We start from the raw sequence: 24,267 nt of genomic DNA, 5'->3' as shown, positions 1-24,267 counted from the left end.
GTATGTTGCCACAGGTGGAGGATGTTGTGGTTTCTAACATCTTACATGTGTTCCACTAAACAATCAAACAAGTGTCTTTTTGTTTCTCAGCTGCGTGGTTTGGTACATTTCCGGCAGCTGATCCTATGTTCAGTGGGAGCTGCCTGGGAAGTATTACCAGGAATTACATCCAGAAAATAAGGCTGGCTCAGATGGGCCCTCCCTCTGGGCTCAGAGCCGGACCCTGGAGGTGTGGCGGAGGCTAAACTGAGAAATTGCCTCTGGCCGGCCTGCACCTCCTCCCAAATAACTCCCGGGAATTCCAATCACTGCACACTTTGCCTGTCCAGGGCCCTGGATAAGGGAATCTGACTCGTGGCCCTAGGCCAGCGTGTGGCCTGAATTAGAGGGATGGGGCCAATCCTCTTGAGAGGAAGAGAAGTGAAAGGGGTTTTAGGGGCAATGAAGACAGTGAGGGGACAGTCTTCAAAGAGCCAATGGGCCAAAAAGCCCCCTTCTGGGTCTTTTCAGTCCTGATTGGCAACTTTCAGATCTCAGAGAAGGCCTAGGGTGAGTGAGTCTGGGAGAGTTTAACTCATTACCTCCATTGCCCCTGTGGAGTGGGTGCCTGTGCTTGTCACTGTTTCAGCCCTCTCCTCTCCCTGGCCTGGCCTTGGGAACATTTCCTAGCTGGCGGAGCTGAAACACCTTTGTCATCCTTGAATGGAGGGGGAGAAGAAAGGAACGGGAAGACACTTGCCGGTGCGTGAAGACCTGAGGTCCATTGACATGGTGACACAGCAAGCCTTCCAGTGTTCCTGTGACCCAATGTTTGGGCCCAGAGAGTAAACCCAAGGAACCAGGACTCTCCAGCTGAAATTCCAACCAAACACAGCTGGGGCAAAACACTCCCACCATGTGCTGCACAGCAGCGGGTGAAACAATACCACCCTGTAAATCTGGTGACTCTCAAGATGGCAGTTGGCATGCCAGCCTGGTGTGGCCATTATCTTGGGCAGACATTGGCATGGAGAAGTGCCATGGTGAATAAGCCCTCATTTCCTCTTCTCCCACTCTCTTCTTGATGCCCTTGCAGTTGCACACTTCATTCACCCTTCCCTCAGCCCCACAGCACTTATGTACATATCCGTGATTTACTTCTATCAATGTCTGTATCCCTTCCTAGGTCGTTTTGGGCAGGGAATGTGTCTGCCAACCCTGTTATATTGTACTCTCCCAAGCCCTCAGTAGCAACATGGCGTAGTGGATGGAGCACAGGCCTGGGACTCAGAAAAGTCACAGTTTCTAATCCCAGCTGTGCCACTTGTCTGCTATGTGACCTTAGGCAAGTCACTTCACTTCTGTGGGCTTCAGTTACCTAATCTGTAAAATGGGTTTTGAGACCGTGAGCCCCACATGGGACAGAGCCTGGGTCCAACCTGATTTGCTTGTATCCACCCCAGCACTTAGTACAGGGCCTAGCACATAGTAAGCGCTTAACAAATACCACAATTATTAGTACAGTGCTCTGCACACCCTAAGGGCTTAATAAATACAATTGATTGATTAAATCGCCTTGGAACGCTGCTTGGCACTCTCAGGGAGAGCAATTTGTATTGTGTTACGCTCTGCAAAATAAGGACTGCTCTGGGAAAACCACAGTGGTCTGAAACGTTTATTTGTTTTTGTTTGGGGCAAAGCTAGTGTAGTTCTAAAGATTTATCAGCCCTAATGCCTCAGAAGCACTTTCTGTAGTCTTCTGGAGGGGTGAGCTGCTGAGCACATTTCGTCTTGGGACCGACTTCTGCGGTACAAACCCTCGTATTACGATGCTTTATTTGAGATTCAGCATCAGTTCTGCCAGGGTGATGGAGCTGGAAGACACTAGGTAAAGACTCCTACACAGACAAAACCTGACCGCTTGCAGGGATAGGACCTAATTTACACTTTACAAAATTCCCCATCTCACTGGAGACTCTCAAATGGAAATAATGTGATTCTGCTCTTGAAGACATAGTCATTATTGGACATATTTATCATTTTTTGAGCCCAGAGAGTATATTCAGAGCTCACTTGGTACGATCTATTCAGATATACTGGCCCGACCCTGAGGGTTTCCAGTCTGAGTTTCACAGACAATACAATTCAGAAATAAAACATACCAGATGACAATGTGGTTAGGTCTCTGAGGGCTAAGTTCCTTTGCTGCTTCTTTTTTTTTTTTCTCCAGTTCTCTCAGACATTGAAAGCTTTCCAAAAAGAGATGGGGTTTAGGAAGGGATCGGAAACAGAATAATCCACAGAAATGTGGCAATTTAGGAAGGAGGGCTTTGGGGGAAAATATGGAGGGGGGAAAGAGGGTGGGATAGAACAAAGGGAACAAGAAGGGGAGTAGAAGGAAATGGGAAAAGAGATACAAGAGTGAAATCCTGGTGCAAATCCTTCCTAGACTTTAAGGCTAGTAGGGACTTTGAGAAGCTGGGTAGCCCCATCCCCACTATCCTCCCCTCCTCCCCCACCCAGCCTCGGGGCCAGGCCACCCCTATACTCTCCCAGTCTAATGAGATTCCAACCTATTTTTAAAGACCTCCAGAGAAGGGGAGACCACAAGCTGCTTCCGTCCTTATTCCCATAAGTAATAACCCCCACTGCCAGAAAATATTCCTTTTTGTGAAACCCAAATCCCTCATGCTTCAGTGGTAGATTATTCCTCCTGATTCTGTCCTCTTACCCTCCAGGCAGTACAAGATTATTTCCTCTCGGTCTGGCCCCGCTGAGGACTACTTGGAAATTGCCCGTCAGCCAGCTCTACCTTTTTGATTTGCATTTTAGATCTTTTCATCTCTCCTGACTCATTTTATTTTCCTTTGCATTGATCATCCGTGTGGCTCTCTTGGCCATCCTCTACAAGACCTAGTTTTACATCATACTTTGGAGGTGGATTTGGAACAGAACCCTCCTGGTCCCCGATGGGCCGGCAGACAAACAGGGCAATGGGGCACTTAGAGGAGATGTCCAAGGGGGTCTAAGAAGGTGGGGAGGCTTCTGAGACTGGGGCCCCATGGGTTCTTTGGACACTCCTATCACTGCCCTGTTCTTCCCATAGTTCCTCCACTGCACATGGAGTATGGGCAAGTAGAAAGAGAATGGGGCTGGGAGTCAAGAGACCTGAGTTCTAATCCCAGTTTCACCATTTACCTGCTGCATGAACTTGGCATGAAGGTCTCTCAGTGCCTTCCTTTCCTCATCTGTAAAATGGGGATAAAAGACTCGTTTTCATTATCCTCTTAGATGAGGCTCATGGCAGATTAGGACTATGTCCAAACAGATTTTCTTGTATCTACCCCGGTGCTTAGCACAGTGTTTGGTATGTAGTATGTGCTTAATAAATACTACCATCGCTATTATTATTCTGGAGGTGGGAACCTAAATGTCTTGCCCAAAGTCCACCCATCAGTATGGCCTAGTGGAAGGAGCATGGTCCTGGGAGTCAGAGGACCTGGGTTCTAATCCCGGTCCGTCACTTGTCTGCTGTGTGACCTTGGGCAAGTCACAAAACTTCTCTGTGCCTCAGTTACCTCATCTGTAAAATGGGGGATTAAATCCTACTCCCTCCTACCTAGAGGGACTGTCTCCAACCTGATAAACTTGCATCCACCTCAGAGCTTAGAACAGTGCTTGATGCATAGTGAGCACTTAAATGGCAGATCTGTGATTAGAACCCAGATCCTCTGGCTCCCAGAACTATGTCGTTTCCATTAGGCCATGTTTCTTCTCTGAGTGTTCTGTCCCCGACCAAAAGTGTCACCACAGATCCTAAAGTCTTACCATCAACAAAGAAGGGACATTGGTGCCCCCTGATATGGTCAGAACCCAGTGTGCCAGGCAGAACGGCTTGGGGGGCCACCTTCTTCAGGTCCACCAAGTGATGCCCCTCCTTATTCTGATAAGAACAGGTAGAATTTCCTCACAATACTGTCTTGTTGACCATAGCGTGGTAGGTGTTCTTAAAGAACCTTATTCTATAGGGAAATGGCATAACAGTAACTACCGAGTCAGTGGAAATTAATGACTTAGAGGCCCAGTGCTTCAAGTACACCCTCAGGACTGATGTTTTTCAATACATTGTCTTTATTATTGTTATGTCTACCACTAACAGGCTGTTTTGTAGCCTGGCCGCTCGGTGTTATTTTACTGTACTAAATACTGTAAATTTGCAAAACCACAAAACACTATGTGGTACAATACAGTAAAATGGAGGTAGGAGCTGGGAGGCAGAGCACCATCATGCCTTGACTGATGCCATTCACGTGTGCACAGCGGCTTCTTCTTGCCTCGAATCTACTTGTTCCTACTTGGATTGTGTTATACCAGAACAAACCCATGTTGTAGGAAGAATGTTCCCTAACATTTCCATGGTCGCTTTCCAAATTATAGCAGTAAGCTCCGTGAGGGCAAGAGTCATGTCTACCAACTTAATGCAATGTACTCTTCCATTTGATTATTATAGTTCTCCGCATACAGTACACACTTAGTAAATGTCCTTGATTGATTGATAAATATATTCTAGCAGACATGACATTTTAGACACATGCTAAACCTCTACTTTTAATATTGCTTTTTAATTATTCATGATCATCTTATTACCCACTCTGGCCACCAAGCTTCTGTCATAGCTGCTCATAGTCCTTCCCTATTTTTTATTTCCTTTGGATGTATATTTTCCCCTTCATTCTGTTGTTTTGGCCTCTTGTCAAATTTCTAGACTTTGAATTTGAATCCTTAACCTCGGAGATGTTGGCCTCCCCTCATCCACTTGGAGTTCCTGACAGATCAGATGAAAATATTAATCCACATTCAGTCCAAAGCTGACCCACTGAGGGATGATATCTGGTTCATCCTTCTGGTTTGACCCCAACTCACTGATCATTCCATTTGAAGTACAGACTTTATCTTCGAGTCCCCACTTACTCCCTTGACTATGGGATCTAGCACAGGGAAGGACGCAAAGCTGAAAGCATGAAATTAAAATTAGGCTGTCAACCCAGCCTCCCCAAACCAAATGTTTTTCAAGTTCTACAAAATTTGATCATCAAAAACCCATTGCCATCCTTCTGCCTTTCCTCAGCTCTGTCTCCAACTCCCTATCTTTGGAGGTCCTTCAAGACTCATTTCTGGGCCCCTTCTACTCTCAATCTACACAGCATTGTGGAGCTCATCCACTCCCATGACTTCAACTACCACCTCTACAGGGATGACTCCCAAATTGACCTCTCCAATCCTATCTCTCTCCTGTCTGCTGTCTCACATTTCCTCCTGACTCTAGGACATCTGAACATGTATATCCCACCAGGATGTAAAGCTCAACATATCTAAAACTGAAATCCTCATCTTCCCTCCCAAATACAGTCCTCCCACTGACTTTCCCATCATTTTTTGACACCACCTCCATCCTTTCCTCACTTTCTTTTAACTCCCATATTTGGTCTGTTACCAAATCCTGTTGGTTCTTCCTTCACAACATTTCCAGAATCTTCTCTCGTTCTCTCCAATCAAACTACGCAATGCTAATCTCAGAACATATCCTATCCCTACTTCAACACCACATCAGCCTCCTCACAGACATCCCTGCCTCCAGTCTTTCCCCTCTCCAGTCCATACTTCACTCTGTTGGCCCAGATCATTATTCTAAAATATCATTCTGCACATATCACCCTGTCCCTTAAAGACCTTCAGTGCCTGCCCATCTTCCAAGTAGAAACTCCTGACTACTGGCTTTAAGATATTCAGCCAGACTTCTAGCCACTAGTTAGCCTCACTCTTCTCCCACTACACTTGGCTCCCCTAAAGCCAGTCTACCCCCTGTGCCTCATTTTCATCTCTCTCACAGCTAACCTCTCATTTACATTCCCCCTTTGTCCTGGAACTGCCTCCCTCTTCACATTTGGCAGACCACTGCCCTCCCCCTATTTCAGGCCCTTTTGAAATCACATTTCCGTCTGGAGGCCTTCCCTGATTAATCTCTCATGCCTCACCTTATTTCCCTGGCTACTGTCACTTTGGCCCTTCTGCATCAGCTAAACACCTGGGCACTCAACAGTTCTCCCAGCCTGCATTACCCTTATGTATATTTCGTTCTACTCCATTGCTTCCTCCCAGAAAAATTTATTATAGTGTCTGTCTCCCCTGCGAGCTTGTAAGAACAGGAAAGGGATCATGTCTAATGACTCCATTATGCACTTCCAAGCACTAAGTACTGTGCTCTGCATAGAGTGGTAGTAATGGTACTTATTAAATAGTAATAGTATTTATTCAATTCTTACTGTGTGCAGAGAAGTGAACTAAGCACTGGGAAAAAGTATGGGTTTTAATCCCTGCTCTGCCACTTGTCAACTGTGTGACTTTGGGCAAGTCACTTAACTTCTCTGTGCCTCAGTTACCTCATCTGTAAAATGGGGAGTAAGACTGTGAGCCCCATATGGGACAACCTGATTATCTTGTATCCCCCCAGAGCTTAGAACAATGCTTGGCACATAGTAAGCACTTAACAAATTCATTCATTCATTCAATCGTATTTATTGAGCGCTAACTGTGTGCAGAGCACTGTAAAGAGCTTGGGAAGTACAAGTTGGCAACATATAGAGACGGTCCCTATCCAACAGTGGGCTCACAGTCTAGAAGGGGGAGACAGAGAGCAAAACAAAACATATTAACAAAATAAAATAAATAGAATAAATATGTACAAAAAAAATAGAGTATGCCATAGAGATAATGCCATCATTATCATTATTAAAGTAGGAATTCATTCATTCATTCAATTGTATTTATTGAGCACTTACTGTGTGCAGAGCACTGTATTAAGCACTTGGAAAGTACAATACAGCAATAAAGTTAGAAGTTCCAATAGAGTCCTATCAATTGACTGATTGATTGATTCTTTTAAAATTTGAGTTTGACATGTTTGAGGCCACATTTTTTGAGTTAATTTACCGGCATGTCCTATGCCTCAGAATCAGAAGGTTAAACTGCATCTTTTCTTCCCAGTTACTGACCATCTATTCTCTAGGAGGACTTTTCTGATCGGATTTGGCCTCAAGTAAGCTTCTGAATGCTGGGAAAGGACCAGGGATGTGGACTATCCATTGCTTAATCCCTTTTGCAAGGGCCTAAAGAAGGGATTTCTTTCCATACTTTTGAGGAGCAGTTATTTCATGTTGACCAGGCTTCATCTGCCCCCAACATGGGCACAGAAGCCTGACTCAGGAAAGACTGATCCCCCTGCGTCACCCTGGCCTTGTGGCCTTTTCCATGAGGAGACATGTTTAGACCAATGTGCTCAACCATGTATAAACAATAATTCTGCTTCTCCCTTGCAGCACTCAATCTGTGCTTCTTACATCATGGCTGCCACCTTTAAAGCAGGAGGTGGGGTGACTTCTTGGAAAGAGCGTGGGACTGGGATCCAGGAGACCTGGGTCCGAAGTCTAGTTTTGCCACTGGCCTGCTGGGAGACCTTGGCTAAAGTCACATTACTGCTCTGAAACTCAGTTTCCTCATCAGCAAAATGGGGATATGATACTTGTTCTCCCTACCTCTTAGATTGCAAGCCCCATTTGGGACAGGGACTGTGTCTGACCTAATTACCTTGCATCTACCTCAGAGTTCAGGAAAGTGTTTGGCAAATAGAAAGAGCTTGATAAATGCCATGATGTAAATACTCTAATTAATCAATTCCTCCTGGGCAGACACGAGTAGCTAATTCTTGCCCACAGGTGGGCATAAGCCAGCCCTCCCTTATCCTGGATATAGATGTCAATCAGTTAATCAGTCAATCATTTTATTGAGTGCTTACTGTGTGCAGAGCACTTTACTATGTGCTTGGGAGAGTACAGTATAACAATATAATGGATGCATTCGCTGCCCACAACAAGCTTGCCGTCTAGATGGGGAGACAAATATTAATGTAAATAAATAAATTACAGGTGTGTACATAAGTATTGTGGAGCTGGGAAAGGGGATAAATAAAGGGAGAAAATCAGTGTGACATAGAAGGGATTTGAAGAAATGGAAAAGAGGACTTAGGGAAAGCCCCTTGGAGCAGATGTGTCTTCAATAAGACTTGGAAGGAGGGGTGAGTAATTGTCTATTGGGTATGAGGAGGGAGGGCATTCCAGGCCAGAGGCAGGACATGGGCAAGTGTTTGGCGGTGAGCTAGATGAGATCGAGGGGCAGTGGGAAGGCGCCCGCTTAGAGGAGCGAATTGTGCAGGTTGGGTTGTAATAGGAAAGTAGCGAGGTGAGGTAGGAGGGTGGTAATAAACTGGCTCCAGGGAGATGAGGAACTACCTAGCTCACAGGGAAGACTTGCACGCTTGGAGCCGCCACAGGGCTGTGTACTCCAGGCTCAGCTGGGGACTCCCCAGGCCCCAAAGTCCTCTTCCCCCCACCTGTCACCCCTAATGTCAGAGGTCAGAAACCTGCCGGGACCTGAAAACTTGAAGACTTTAGACACGTCAGACCACTGGGGACCTGCAGTGGAGCCAGGATGAACATCAGGGTGGCCCCTTCTCATGACCGCTTAGTTGTCCTTATTTCTTTCTAGTCCCTCTTTTTTTAATGGTATTTGTTTAGCACTTTCTATGTGCCAGACACTGTACTAAGCACTGGGGTACAAGATAATCAGGTTGGGGCACCATCCATGTCCCACATAGGGCTCACAGTCTTAGTCCCCACTTTACAGATGAGGTCGCTGAGGCACAGAGAAGTGAAGTGACTTGCCCAAGGCCCCACAGCAGACAAGTGGCCGAATCAGGATTAGAACCCAGATCCTCTGACCCCCAGGCCTGTGCTCTTTCCACTAGGCCGTGCTACTTCTCATTGATTATAGCAACAGTGGCTTGCACTACTGGCACTCTCTCATCTTTTAGACTGTGAGCCCACTGTTGGGTAGGGACTGTCTCTATATGTTGCCAATTTGTACTTCCCAAGTGCTTAGTACAGTGCTCTGCACACGGTAAGCGCTCAATAAACACGATTGATGATGATGATCGTTACCTGTCAAGTTCCCACTGAGGCACAGAGCGCACTGAGTAAATAGGCAGGGGTGCCGCACATTACAAAGCGCATCACACAGTTAGCCAGCCACAGGCAGAACCAGGACAAGAACTCCAGTCTCCTGATTCCTGGAGCCATGCTCGTTCTACTAGACCAACAGCAGTGATGCCAGGGCACATATGGTCTGGAGAAATAGGAGTTCAGTGCTTTTTCATCCCTGGGACTCTGAGAGAGAGTTAATAATAATTACAGCATTTGTTAAGCACTCACTGTGTGCCAGACACTGTTCTAAACAGTGGGGTAGATACAAGCAAATCGGGCTGGGTGCAGTCCCTGTCCCATGTGGGACTCACAGCTTTAATCCCCATTTTACAGATGAGGTAACTGAGGCACAGAGAAATGAAGTGAGTTGCCCAAAGTCACACAGCAGACAAGTGGCAGAGCTGCAATTAGAATCAATCAATCAATCAATCAATCGTTTTTATTGAGCGCTTACTGTGTGCAGAGCACTGTACTAAGCGCTTGGGAAGCACAAGTTGGCAACATATAGAGACAGTCCCTACCCAACAGTGGGCTCACAGCCTAGAAGGGGGAGACAGAGAACAAAGCCAAACATATTAACAAAATAAAATAAATAGAATAGATATGTACAAGTAAAATAAATAAATAGAGTAATAAATATGTGCAAACATATACATATTTGCAGGTGCTGTGGGGAAGGGAAGGAGGTAAGATGGGGGGATGGAGGGGGGATGAGGGGGAGAGGAAGGAGGGGGCTCAGTCTGGGAAGGCCTCCTGGAGGAGGTGAACCCTTCTGACTCCCTAAGCCCGTGCTCTATCCACTATGCCATGCTGCTTTGGTGGTGCTAGGGAGGGTGCCCGGCTTTCCACTGCTCGCAGAGTGGGTATGGGATGCTTCATTTGATGTGGGCCGTAATCAGCTATTAAACTTTAACAGCTAAAAAAATATTTTATTGAGTGTTAACAGCCCTGAGGTGGGGTAGTGTTCTGAGAAGGAAATAAAAACCACACAGTAGGAAGCTCACAGGAAAGCCTGCTGCTGAATCAAAAATGTAGCCCCGTTTATGTGCATTCCCGCAATTTATTTATTATTTATAAATATAATTATAGGTCTCCTGCTCTAGACTGCAAGCTTGTTGTCTACCTAATCTGTGATATAGTGTTTGCAGAGCACTGTACTAAGCACTTGGAAAGTTCATTTCATCGAGAGAGACAATCCCTGTCCACGATAGGCTCACAGCCTAGAACGGGGGAGACGGACATCAAAACAAGTAAACAGGCATCAATAGCATCAATATAAATAAATAGAATTATATGTACACATCAAAACAAGTAAATAGGCATTAATATAAATAAATAGAATTATAGATATGTACATATATGCACAAATGCCTTGGGGTGGGGGGGGGCGGCGGTAGAGCAAAGGGAGAAAGTTGGGGCTATGGCGGGGAGGAGGAATTGAGGAAAAAGGGGGCTTAGTCTGGGAAACCTTCCTGAAGGAGGTGAGCCTTCAGTAGGGCTTTGAAGGGGGGAAGTATGATTTTTTGGTGGATTTGAGGAGGGAGGGCATTCCAAGCCAGGGGTAGGGCATGGGCCAGGGGTCAATGGCCGGACAGGAGAGAACGAGACACAGTGAAGATGTTCGCACCAGAGGAGCAGAATGTGCGGGTTAGGATGTAGAAGGGCTGGAATATCACATCATGTGATACCGAGAAAGCTACTTCTCTCTGGCCAAGCCCACACACACAGTTTTCCTATGATGTGGGATTGAGTTCTTGCAAATCTTTATGGTAAGGAAAGCTCATGTCAAATAGCTTGCTAAGAAAATAATAATAATAATAATAATAGCGATGGTATTTCTTAAGCGCTTACGCTGTTCCAGGCACTGTACTAAGTGCTGGATTGGATACAAGCAAATTGGGTTGGACACAGTCCCTATCCCATGTGGGGCTCACAGTCTCAATACCCATTTCATAGGTGAGGTAACTGAGGCACAGAAAAGTGAAGTGACTTGCCCAAAGTCACACAGCAGACAAGTGGCGGAGCTGCGATTAGAACCCATGACCTTCTGACTCCCTAGGCCCGTGCTCTCTCCACTATGCCATGCTGCTTCTATACACCTTGGGTCTGATGCCTTGATCATATGCACAAACGTCTCTTCTGATACCACATTGTGTTGCATTTTCAGACAAATCTTCCTTAATACTCCTGTCACATTCTAGAGCAAATGCAGATTGAACTTGCAGGTTCTGGCAGCACTAAGTGTACTATTCCAGCAAAAGGCAGAAGGGAGGCAGTCACCCAGAAAATTCAGACCATTTTCTGCTCCAATATCCAAGTATTGATGCAAAAGTTTCATTTTGGGGATTAAATTCTCAATTCTTCACTCGGTTGCTCTATACTTAAAGATCCAGTCCCAGTTTCTCCTCTGTAACATGGGGTGACTAAGGCTTTCTACCTTGTCCACCCAGGTAAATGCTTAGAGGTTGGAGAAAGAAGCCACAAAGATGAGGTCCAGGCTGTGGCTTGAATATTTCAGACAGGACATCAAGGCTCTGGCTGTCCGGAAGTAGCGACCTTCCAGAAAGGACAGAATCCCCAGACCACAGGACAATGCAGCAATGCAGGAAGGGATTTGTTCAGTATGAAACACATAGCACAGCAATCATAATTAATACAGAACTTAAGTCACTCCCTATGATAGCTCCTAAAGTCTTTGAGGAACATTAGTGGGAATGTGTTAGTAAATACTATTCAGTCAATTAATCAACTGCATTTACTGAGTGTTTAGTGTGTGTGTGTGTAGGCCATTGTATTAATCTCTTGGGAAAGTACATTATAACAGAACTTTATAAGATGGTAGACATGTTTCCTGACCAAAATGAGCTTATAGTCTAGAGGGGAGCTATCATTTTTATTATATACTTAGTACTAAAACTCTGTTCTAAATACTGAGGTATATAACAACAATAATAATAATCAATCAGTCATATTTATTGAAAACTCACTGTGTGCAGAGCACTATACTAAGCACTTGAGAAAGTCAATGCAACAGAGTTGGTAGTCATGTGCCCTGCCTACAGTGTTGAGGAGTAGACAGATACTAAAATAATTATGGGTATGTAAATAAGTGCCATAGGGTTGAGGGTAGGATGAATACTTAAAGCGCTTCAAGGGTCCAGGGTATAGATCCATGTGTGTAGTTGATGCAGAAGGAAGAGGGAGTCGGGAAAAAGAGAGCTTAACTGCTCTTGCAGGAGATGTGATGTAAATAAGGCTTTGAAGGTCAGGAGAGTGGTGGCCTGTCATATGTGGAGGTCAGAGGAAGGATGTGGGCAATAATAATTATAGTAATAATGGCAACAATAATAGTAATAATGATAATGGCCTTCGTTAAGAGCTTATGGTGTACTGACTGCTGGGATATATGCGAGGTTATTAGCTCAGATGCAACCCCTGTCCCATAATCTATAAATAATAATAATAACGACGGCATTTATTAAGCACTTACTATGTGCAAAGCACTGTTCTAAGCGCTATCCTCATTTTACAAATGAGGAAACTGGGGCTCAAAGAGGTTAAGTGACTTACCCAAGGTGACACAGTAATCCAGTAAGAAAGCAGAGACTAGAACTAGTCTCCAGACTCCCAGTCCCACATTCTTTCCACTAGTCTATGCCACCAGTCCCTGTCCCAAACTGGGCTCGCAATCAGTCTTAATAATGATATGTGCCATTCCTCCCTCCCCCTACTCCTAGAGCCCCAGCTAGAGCATAAAAAAGCCACTAAAAATGTTCCGAAATGGCAGACAGGCATAGCACATGGCAGGGTTGAATTGAACACATCCAGATTTAAATCTCTTTGGAAGAAAAGAACACAGAAACATACCCACACAAGTACTGTAAGAAAAACTGCTTAACTGATGACAGGCTGTTGTAGATTGAGTTACATCTAGCTTTATTCAGAGAAGGCCTTAGCAGTTAGAACAAATTTGTTGAGATTCACATGGATGAAATAGACTAGAACACATTCATCCTATAGCCAATCTAAAATAAGGGGAGATTGGGTTCAAATGTTGATTCTCAGAATGTCAGGAAATGTTTTCTTCAATTAAGTAATCTCATTTTAAAGTTAACTCAATGCCAAAAAATAAACAGTATATATTTCACGAGGGCATAGTCCAAACTAGATTTTTTTTTAAAAAAAAAAAGCCCTTTATTTTCTGGGAGGCTGCTGCTGGGATTTTTACATGTAATAAGATCACAGCTGTTTTGTGGCATTTTGTGGACTTGGAAACTCTAGGAAGCAATCTTGTGGTGGGAAACAAAAGGAGAGAACTCTGTGAGCCAGTTAAGAGAATATACTTTTGTTAAAAAAAATGCTATTAGCTCCCTCTAAGGAAAGCTGTATTAGGCACAATGAGAACTATAGATTAGTGAAAGTGACATATAAAGAGGGTCATTTTCCTGGACAGAGATCAGAAGAAATTCCTCTTTCTAGGACTGGCCAAAGGCACAAGGTATTTCACTATTTTATTTATTAATATAAATGAGTATAAATACTAAGTATGATAACATACATTTCTTTAGCAAATACATCCTCTGAATGCCATCCGGAATGTTGGGAGAACCAAGGATTACTTTTAATTTGAAGATGGAGAAATAGTAGGTAAAAATTTTTTCAAATTCCTTGCTGATTGCCAGTACCAAGTCAGAGGATATTTGAATTAAGGACTGGCTGTGGGAGGCGAGAGAGGCCTGAGGGAATAAATCCAGCTTTCATTCATTCATTCGTCCATTCAATCGTATTTATTGAGCGCTTACTGTGTGCAGAACACTGTACTAAGCTCTTGGGAAGGAAAAGTCGGCAACATATAGAGACAGTCCCTACCCAACAACGGGCTAACAGTCTAGAAGGGGGAGACGGCTTCTTCTCCGTACTCACTCTGTGACCTTGGACAAGTCATTTGGTTAGAAAATTCTAATGCCCTAGTTACCTTTCTCTTCCATCAGTGTGTTCTGCAAACCCAACAGTCTGTGTTCCCTCCTTTTCCCTCCCCTATTTTCCTATTCCCGATGGCTTCTAGCAAAGGGATTTTATTATGTCTTTGATAGTATTTAGTACAATGCATTACTACTATTCCAATACTATTATTACAACTACTGCCACTCACTACCTATACTACAGTTACTACCACTATTTCTACTACTACTACTACTATCACCACCACCACTCATTACTAGCGTGGCTTAGTGGAAAGAGCCCGGGCTTTGGAGGCAGAGGTTACATGGGTTCAAATCCTGACTCCGCCACTTGTCAGCTGGGTGACTTTGGGCAAGTCACTTGACTTCTCTGTGCCTCGGTTACCTCATCTGTAAAATGGGGACTAAGACTGTAAGCCCCACGTGGGACAACCTGATTACCTTGTATCTACCCCAGCGCTTAGAACAGTGCTTTGCACATAAAAAGCGCTTAACAAATACCATTATTATTATTATTATTATTATTATTATTATTATTATTATTATTATTATTTACTACTACTACAAAGCACCTTCAGGGTTTGAGCTGGCTTCATTCATTCATTCATTCAATCGTATTTATTGAGCACTTAACGGTGTGCAGAGCACTGTACTATGCGCTTCAGGAGCCAAGGGAGCAAGGCTGCCACTAGCAGCATGGGCTAGTGGATAGAGCATGGGCTTGGGAGTCAGAAGGTCTTGGGTTCTAATCCTGGATATGCCACTTGTCTGCTGTGTGACCCTGGGCAAGTCACTTCACTTCTCAGTTACCTCATCTATAAAATGGGGATTAAGACTGTGAGCCCCACTTGGGACAGGGACTGTGTCCATCCCAGTTTGTTTGTATTCCCCCAGTGCTTAGTCCATTGCCTTGCACATAGTAAGAGCTTAACAAATACCATTATTATTATTATTATTAACCCAAAAATGGGTATGACCCAAGAGTTAAGCCTCCTTTCCTCTTCCCCCATTCTCTTCTGCATCGCCTTGACCTGCTCCTTTTATTCATCGCCCTTTCCAGCCCCACAGCACTTATGTACAAATCTGTAATTTATTTATTTATATTAATGTCTGTCTCTCCCTCTAGACTGTAAGATCACTGTGAGCAGGGAATGTGTCTATTTATTGTTGTATTGTTCTTTCCTAAGCACTTAATACAATGATCCACGCAGAATAAGCCCTCAATAAATACAATTGAATGAATGAATGAATACTAACTGATTCAGTGATTCTCTAGTGGTCTGATAGGGGTTAATGAGCTTCCAAAATGCCTCATATGCTCTTTGCCTCGTACTAAATCCTAGGATTTAGCCAGGAGCTGAGATGGCCTAGTAGAAAGAGCACAGGCGTGGGACTCAGAGGATCTGGATTTTCATCCTGCCTCCGCCACTTGTCCGCTTTGAGACCTTGGGCAAGTCACTTAACTTCTCTGTGCTTTTCAGGTCCTTCATCTGCAAAATGGAGATTCAATATCTGTTCTCCCTCCTCCCTCCGGTGAGCCCCTGTGGGACCTGATTATCTTGTATCCATCCCAGCACTTCATGCAGAGCTTGGCACATAGTAAGCATTTAACAAATACTACAATTATTATAATTATTATTATTGCTATCAATCAATCAATCGTATTTATTGAGACCTTACTGTGTCTAGAGCACTGTACTAAGCTTTTGGGAGAGTACAATATAACAGAGTTGGTAGGCATGCTCCCTGTCCACAAGGAGCTTGCAATCTAGATGACCTACTGGAAGAGAAGGGTTGGGGGGTTTCCTGGGGTGGTCCGGCGGCCACCAAATTCCAAAATTCTCCATGGAAAACAGCAGCCCTGAAAGGGCAGCCCTCACCTCCACTCCTGGTCATAAAATCCCTCGCCCTGTCCCTCCCTCCCTGTAGACACCCAAAGAGTCCAGTGTAGAGACTTTGGAGAGCCTTATTTGTGCATGCAGACTGATTCGCCCTCTAGCATGGCTCAGTGGAAAGAATTTGGAGTCAGAGGTCATGGGTTCAAATCCCAGCTCCGCCAATTGTCAGCTGTGTGACTTTGGGCAAGTCACTTCACTTCTCTGGGCCTCAGTTCCCTCATCTGTAAAATGGGGATTAAGACTGTGAGCCCCCTGTGGGACAACCTGGTTACCTTGTAACCTCCCCAGTGCTTAGAACAGTGCTTTGCACATAGTAAGCGCTTAACAAATGCCATTATTATTATTATTATTATTACTCTCCCAAGTGCTTTGCACACAGTAGGAGCTCGATAAATATGATCAATTGATTGGTTGACTAGCTCCCATGCACAGCTGACCTTCGTAGCCTTGAAAGAGTCATGAGTAGGGGGTTCAAGAGTGCCATAGCAGAGCTAATTTATTTTAATGTCTACACAGAGGAAACGCCTTGTGGGCAGGAATCAAGTTTACCAACTGTATTGTACTGTGCTCACCCAAATGCTTGGTACAGTGCTCTGCACCCAGTAAGCACTCAATAAATACCTCTGATTGACTGATAGATTGATAAATACACCAAATTTGAGGTGTGCTGAGGACTGCCATGGTAGTCTCTGTCCCCATCCAGAAATATGTTTTATGCACGGGGCCTGACTCTGCTAAGAACAATACCACATCCTAACATGATACCTTCCCCCCTCAAGTCCCAACATGAGTTCTAAACCACACCTCATCAATCTATCCAACCCCCCTTCTTCAGTGGACATCGGATGACTTTCAAATCCAAACTGGACAAGGACCAGATTATTGGAAAGGTCCTCACACCTGGTCTGAGGATGCGCCTGACATCCCAGGATCAAAACCAGCAAGAGGTTTGGCCTCAAAGGAAGAACAGCATTGAGCCATAGGGACGATCCATCATTAGACGATACTTCCTTAGAAACCTGAACAACCCCCCCACCCCAACCCTTAATAAAAGAAACAGAAAGTACAATTAGGGAAAACAGTAATCTAAAAGCCAAAAAAACACACCCAGAAATAAATGAGAGAAAGGGACAGAGAGGAGAAGAGCAGAGCAGAGAGAAGAGCAAGAGTCTGCTACAGAGCCAGAATTATTTAGCTGGGCCTTACCCCATTCCCTCTCCACTGTTCAGTAACCCAGACTTCTCCTCCACCAGCACAGTCGACACTCTGAAATGAAGCAGAGCCCCCAACCATTGCTATTGTGGCCAGATCATTTTCCCAGCCTTAGTTCTTGAAACTAAGGAGAAGTGTAGCACTGCTCAGAAAAGTCCTGGCTGCCCCATAACTGGACCATGAGGCAAATGAGTATTTGCACAAGTGATTTCATTTTCTGTTAACTTTTGATTTCTCAGAATCCTCATTCTTCAGAAATGTAGAACTTTCTACACTGTCCCCCATGACTCTTTCACGCCCGTGAAGAAACTGGTACAGAGAAAGGTAATGCTACCCGTCCCTCTCTGGAAAGGGAATCACCACCGAAGCAAAGCCAAGAAGAGGAACTCAAGAAGCTTGGTCCCCAGTCTAGGGATCCTCAGGCCCACCTATAGTGGTGTTCCATGTTGGTGCTCCAGGCTAGATCATTCTGACCACATTGCCCTTTCTGAATCGACTAATCAATCAATCAATCGTATTTATTGAGCAATTACTGTGTGCAGACCACTGTACTAAGCACTTGGGAAGTACAAGATGGCAACATATAGAGACGGTCCCTACCCAACAGTGGGCTCACAGTCTAGAAGACTAAGCCACAGACTAAGCCACACTCTCTCTCCTAAAGACCCTGTTCTGGTCAGTTTAGCAAAGTTAGTTGAACCTTGAGTCAGCTAGAGATGGTCCAAGTCCAACACCCTGGGAAGTGTGGGTGGGCTGCTGCAAATCCAATGCCACGGACCTTGTCCCCGGGGTTAGAAAAGCTAACTGTGCTGGACCCTCCTCCCAACTCTTTTTTTTAAAATGGTATTTTTTAAGTCCTGGGGTAGATGTAAGGTAATCAGTTTGGGCACAGTCCCTTTCCCATGTCGCGGCTGGGTGTGTGTGTGTGTCACAGTTTTAATCCCCATTTAACAGACGAGATAACTGAGGCACAGAGCAGTGAAGTAACTTGCCCAAGATCGCACAGCAGACAGGTGTGGCGGAACATGATTTAGAACACAAGTCCCAGGCCCGAGCTCTAATATGAATTTTGCACAAGTCCACTTTATAAACACCATTATCCCCAATTAGTAGGAATCATATTTTTTGGCTACTGTGTGCAAAGCACTATACAAAGCACCAGGTGGGGTCACAGTGACCCACAATGTAGCTATCACAATTTTCTTTTTCACATTGGAAAATTACTAATTGTTGTAGGCTCCGCTGTTCATTTGCTAAATGGCTTTTGCCTTGATTTCAGAAAGATAATGAATGAGGTCATTCATGTGAGGTTCATTTTTGTCAATCAACCAGCATCAGTGCATGAAGTGCCACCTAGATAGTGCCCGCTTGGTGGGTAGAGGAGTGCAAAATAGCAAGAAGACTGGTCCACTCGATCACTGCCAACATGGTATATTAGGATTGTGGGAAGCCTGGTTCCTTCCTCACAAGCTTGCATGATGCCTCCTTAGCATGGCATGGAGGAGGAGAAAGATAGGAGAATTAGCTGGGAGCCCCACCCAAGTCCTGTAGTGAACCTGCTTAATAAGCAGCAAGGAAGAGTGATTAAAGCACAGGCATGGGAGTCAGAGGACCTGGGTTCTAACCCCAGCTCAGCCACCGGTCTGCTGTGTGACCTTGAGCAAGTCGCTTAACTTTTCTGTGCCTCAGCTACTTCATAATAACAATAATAATAACAATGATGGCATTTGTTAAGTGCTTACTATGTGCAAAGCACTGCTCTAAGCTCTGTAAAGTGGTATTTGTTAAGTATTTTTTAAGTGCTTACTATGTGCCAGGGACTGTTCTAACTAAGCACTGGGGTGGACACAAGCCAATCGGGTTGGACAGTGAGGTAACTGAGGCACAGAGATTATAATAATAATTAAATATAATAATATGCAATACTGCTAATGGCATTTTGTTAAACACTACGTGCTAAGCGCTAGGGTAGATATGATACAGTCAGATTAGACGGAGTCCTGTCGTACATGGAGCTCAGTCTTAGGGATAGGAGAGCAAGTATTTAAATCTCCATTTGATGGATGGGCGGCTCAAGGCAATCCAGAGCCATGAAAATGAAAATCCATGTTTGATGAAATCGTAATAATCATTAGGCAACTCTCGAGTGGCTTGGAGGTTTGTGAGGATTCTGTCAGGAGGGCTCCATCAAGTACTCCTTCAAGGCCCTACTGAGAGCTCATCTCCTCCAGGAGGCCTTCCCAGACTGAGCCCCCTCCTTCCTCTCCCCCTCTTCCCCCCTCCATCCCCCCGCCTTACCTCCTTCTCTTCCCCACAGCACCTGTATATATGTATATATGTTTGTACGTATTTATTACTCTATTTATTGATTTATTTTACTCGTACATATTTATTCTATTTATTTTATTCTGTTAATATGTTTTGTTTTGTTCTCTGTCTCCCCCTTCCAGACTGTGAGCCCACTGTTGGGTAGGGAACGTCTCTATATGTTGCCAACTTGTACTTCCCAAGCGCTTAGTACAGTGCTCTGCACACAGTAAGCGCTCAATAAATACGACTGAATGAATGAATGAAGTGACTTCTCCAAGGTCACACAGCAGACAAGTGGTGGAGCTGGAATTAGAACCCATGGCCTTCTGATTCCCAGGCCCGTGCTCTATCCACTACACCACGCTGCTTTAAAAAGGGATTAAAACTGGGAGCCCTGTGCTTGTATCTACCCCAGCACTTAGTGCCTGGCACATAGTAGGGGTTTAACAAATATAATTTTTAAAAAAGAATGGTGGGGTCATGACATGTGGTTCCCTCTGACAACATAAATTAGAATGTGTCTCTTACACTGAGGTGCTCTACGCAGGCTGGGTTATCCATTGCTGTGCCGCTGGCAGCTCGACTGACGGTGGCTGCCAAGCAATTCTCCGGATCAGTGGTCTGGTCAGGGAATATGGGTGGGGCCTCTTCTCCCCCCAACCCTCCACACACACCCCAGCCTCTCCCACAACCATCTGTCTCCTCTGGAACTTGAAAGGAAAAAGTAGTGTCCCAGATCCGTTTTTTTTAGTATAAAGAAAAGTTAACGCACATATTAACTCCATATATTGCTTTGCAAGGACTGTATAATAAAATTCTCTAAAATATCATGTTCATGTTGTCCTTTAAAATTAACAGAACAATAGTATGAAATTACGAATGCATACAGTGCTTTAAGAATACATACCAATATGCACAAGTACATATGCGTTTAAAATAGAACCAGATCTGTTTCATATAATGTGGAAAAACTGAGACTAACATTTGCTTTGGAAATATTTGACCATATAGAAGATTAGTAGAAACACCACTAATTCCCACAATTCGCTTTGCAAACAATCTCCCCTAATCCCAGGCATGAGCATATGCTATTTAGAATAGGATTTGAGAGTCCTGCACTAGATGGCCTTTACTGGGCACTGCACTGAATCAAAAAACTTGTAATACTCATGTCATTCATTGTCGTATTTATTGAGTGCTTACTGTGTGCAGAGCACACCGTACACACAGCATATACTCATGTCATTATATAATGCTTGAGTCAAAAGTCACTGAATATTACTCCCTTTATCTGTTTTTCTTTCATTAGACTTCCATTTTATTAACCTTTCTTAAAACCCCAACAGGTTGTGTTGGAGTACTAAATTGATTCGTCTAAAGAAGCTATTTTGCTTCATTTATTTTTATCATTTGTTTTAAAAAAACAGATTTTTTTTAAGACTTTTCTCTTTTTTGAAGTCCCCAAAGGCTATATTGGGTTTCACTAATGGAGTATCAGATTTGAGTATATAAAAAACAGAAATTTTTTTTATAAAAGAACAAAACCTGTGTCTAAGGTCTTTGCACACAAAACCTTTCGTTGTTTTCAATCAGCTCTCCCTCTCCTTCCTTGCCTCGCTGATTCCCTGCTACAACCCAGTTCCACACAGTTCATCCTTTTACTGGAAACTTACTCACTGTACCTCAATCTCGTTTCTCACTCTGACTCCTTGTTCACATGCTTTCTCTAGCCTGGAACTCCCTCCCAACTTATATCCTACAAACCATCACTCTCTCCACTTCCAAAGCCTTATTAAAATCACAACTCCTCCAAGAAGCCTTCCCCGACTAAAGCCCTCATTTCCCCTTCTCCTTCTGCCAGCTGCATCACCTTCGTACTCGGATCTGTGTTCTTTAAGCATTTGATATTTACCCTGCCTTCAGCCCCACATAACTTACATACATATCCATAATTTATTTCAATATCTGTCTCCCTGTCTAGACTGTAAGCTCCTTGTTGATCACTCAATCAATGGTATTTATTGAGCACTTACTATGTGCACAGCACTGTGCTAAGTGCCTGGGAGAGAACAATACAACAAAATTAATAGGCACGTTCCCCGCCCACAGTGAGCTTACATGGTGCTGATGAGTAAGTAGAGTTTGTGTCTACCAAATCTGTTGATTGTACTCTACCAAGCGCTTAGTTCAGTGCTCTGCATACAATAAATGCTTATTAAATACCACTGGTTATATTTTGCAAATAGTGCTGTTCAGCTGCTAAGTATTGGCACTGTTAATTTTATTTTTGTTGTTGTTGTGAAGCATACAGTATTGAGAGGAGAAGTGAACTGGATTGCAATATTGTTTCTGCCATTGGTGGCTCTGATATTTCTTAAGTGTTTACTCTGTGCCACACACTACGTTAAGTACTGGGGTGGATAGAAGATCATCAGATTGGACCCAGTGCCTGTCTCACATGGAGCTCATAGTCTAAGAAGGGAGGAGAGCAGAAATCTTATTCCCAGTCTAAGGATGAAGATACAGAGGCCCAGAGGGATTAAATGATTTATCCAAGGTCACACAGCTGGTTAATGGCAGAGAAAGAGTTAGAACCTAAGTCTCAACTCCCAGGCCCGTGCTCTTTCCACCAGGCCACACTGCTTCCCTACTTCTTTGTCTTTGAGCAAGTAACTTAACACTCCATAGTCAGCTTCCCATTGCAGCCATTCTTCAAACAATTCAGGCCAATGCAAAAACCCCTGCAATTCTTGACTTATGTAGATAAATAAGGGCAAAGCAGGTTGTTTGTCCTGAATTATCCAGATAAGCCTTCCCCATTGCCTAAATTTGCTCCATGAAAAGTTAACCTTTTCAGTACTCAATCAGTCAATGGTATTTATTGAGCTCTTATTGTGTATGAGCACTGTACTAAGAGACTTGGGAGAGTACAGTGCAGTAGAGTTGGTAGACATGATCCCTTGCTCACAGAGAGTTTACAACCTAATGGGGGGGTTTACAGGCTTGTTCTCTGGAATCCTGCCACCAACCTCATTGTCTGGGAAAATATACCTAGTCCATCCTCCCCTAGTGGGATTTTATAGGTATCAATCTATCGATTAATAGTATTTATTGAACATCTGCTGTGTGTAGAGCACTGTACTAAGCTCTTTGGAGGGATAAGGAGCCAAGAAGGATGAAGGAGATGAGGGCTTCTTCTTCCCCCTGTCAGGCCACTTAATGGGAGCAAGTCAGGTGCTTCAGGAACAATCTATCAATCAGTGCTCTGCACATAGTAAGCGCTCAAGAAGTACAATTGATTGATTGATTGGTTTTTATTGAGCATTCATGTGCAGAGCACTGTACTAAGCGCTTGGGAGAGTACAATACAACAGAATAAGCAGAGACGATGCAATGCAGGCTGTAAGCTCATTGTGGCCAGGGAATGTATCTGTTTCTTGTTATATTGTACTCTCTCAAGCATTTAGTACAGTGCTTTGCATACAATAAATGCTCAATAAATACGAATGAATGAATGAATGAATACCAATTCTTTCAGTCATCTCTCTAAGTAGAGGTGCCAATTTCTCAACAGGGACCAAAAAAAAAAGCACAGCACAGCATTGTATGTACATATCCTTGTACTTTGCTGCTTCCCCCAACTGTAATTTCTTTTAAAGTCTGTCTCCCCAACTAGAATGTTAGCTCTCTGAAGGTAGGGATTGGGCCTACCAACTCTATGTACTCTCTCCTGTCTTTAGAAAGCACTCAATAAGTACTATTGATTGATGATTGATTTATTGATTTTAGGGAGGGATGAGGACTGGAAAAGTATAGGCTTCCAAGAGCTAACAGGCCGTGGAGAGTCACCATTTCACAACTCGTCAACCGTGCCTGGAACCTCTCGGGACTCGTCAGAAGCCTAGGATGAGCAAGTCTTTGAGTCAAGCTCAGTCCAGCTGTAGGGGCCCCCCTTGTCATCCCCATGGAGTGGGTATCTATGCCTCCAAGAATCCAATTCAGTGGCATCACTCTAAGCCTCTAACTTACTGCCAGGAAGTGACAGGCACAAGACTGGACCGTCCCAGAAGGCCTCTGGACATTTGCCCAGTGACCCTGAGAAGTTACTTCAGATGGAAAGCTGGAGAGGGAGCCTTTCGTCACAGTTAATACATTGCTTTGCATAAATTAAGCATATAATAATAATAACAAGTCCTGAGTACCAAACACCCAGGGTTTATGTACTTTAAATTCTTTTCCGCTGAGTAGTGCATCCAAACCTGCTCAGGCTAAGCATCGCTAGACTTCTGAAATCTGAAGAACTCTTTCTGTCAGAAATACGCAGGGAGGAGAATCTGCACCACTACTGAGGTTACTGCTGTTGCTATTGTATTTGTGTTTATGGAAACCTGTAGCTTCCAGGGGGTTGGGGCAAAGTCAGCCTCTTCTCTCCCAAACCGTCTCTGCCTTTGTGTTTAGAAGAGGCCTGGGAAGGTGTGAGAGAGCTCTTTGGGTCTGTGATGGCAATAGCATTCCAAACACCTCAGAAGAAATGTGAGCCTCCTTCAGAAATGGCCTTTTTCCAAGGCTGTGTTCTGAGTCATACCCCCAAGCCCAGGGCTGGCTTCAGACATTTGGCCACCCTTAAAGGACAGGGTAAAATTCATCGCCTGCTGCGGATGGTACGTTCGAACTCCCCAATCAAATCAGTCAGTCAATCAAATTTATTGAGCACTTACGATGTGCAGCGCACTGTAGTAAGCACTTAAGAGAGTACAATACAATATAATGGACACATTCCCTGCCCATAGTGAGTTTATAGTATAGAGGAGG

This window comes from Tachyglossus aculeatus, chromosome 23 (assembly GCF_015852505.1).
Source record: "Tachyglossus aculeatus isolate mTacAcu1 chromosome 23, mTacAcu1.pri, whole genome shotgun sequence".
NCBI classification, from domain to species: Eukaryota; Metazoa; Chordata; class Mammalia; order Monotremata; family Tachyglossidae; genus Tachyglossus; species Tachyglossus aculeatus.
This window is presented reverse-complemented; position numbering follows the sequence as displayed.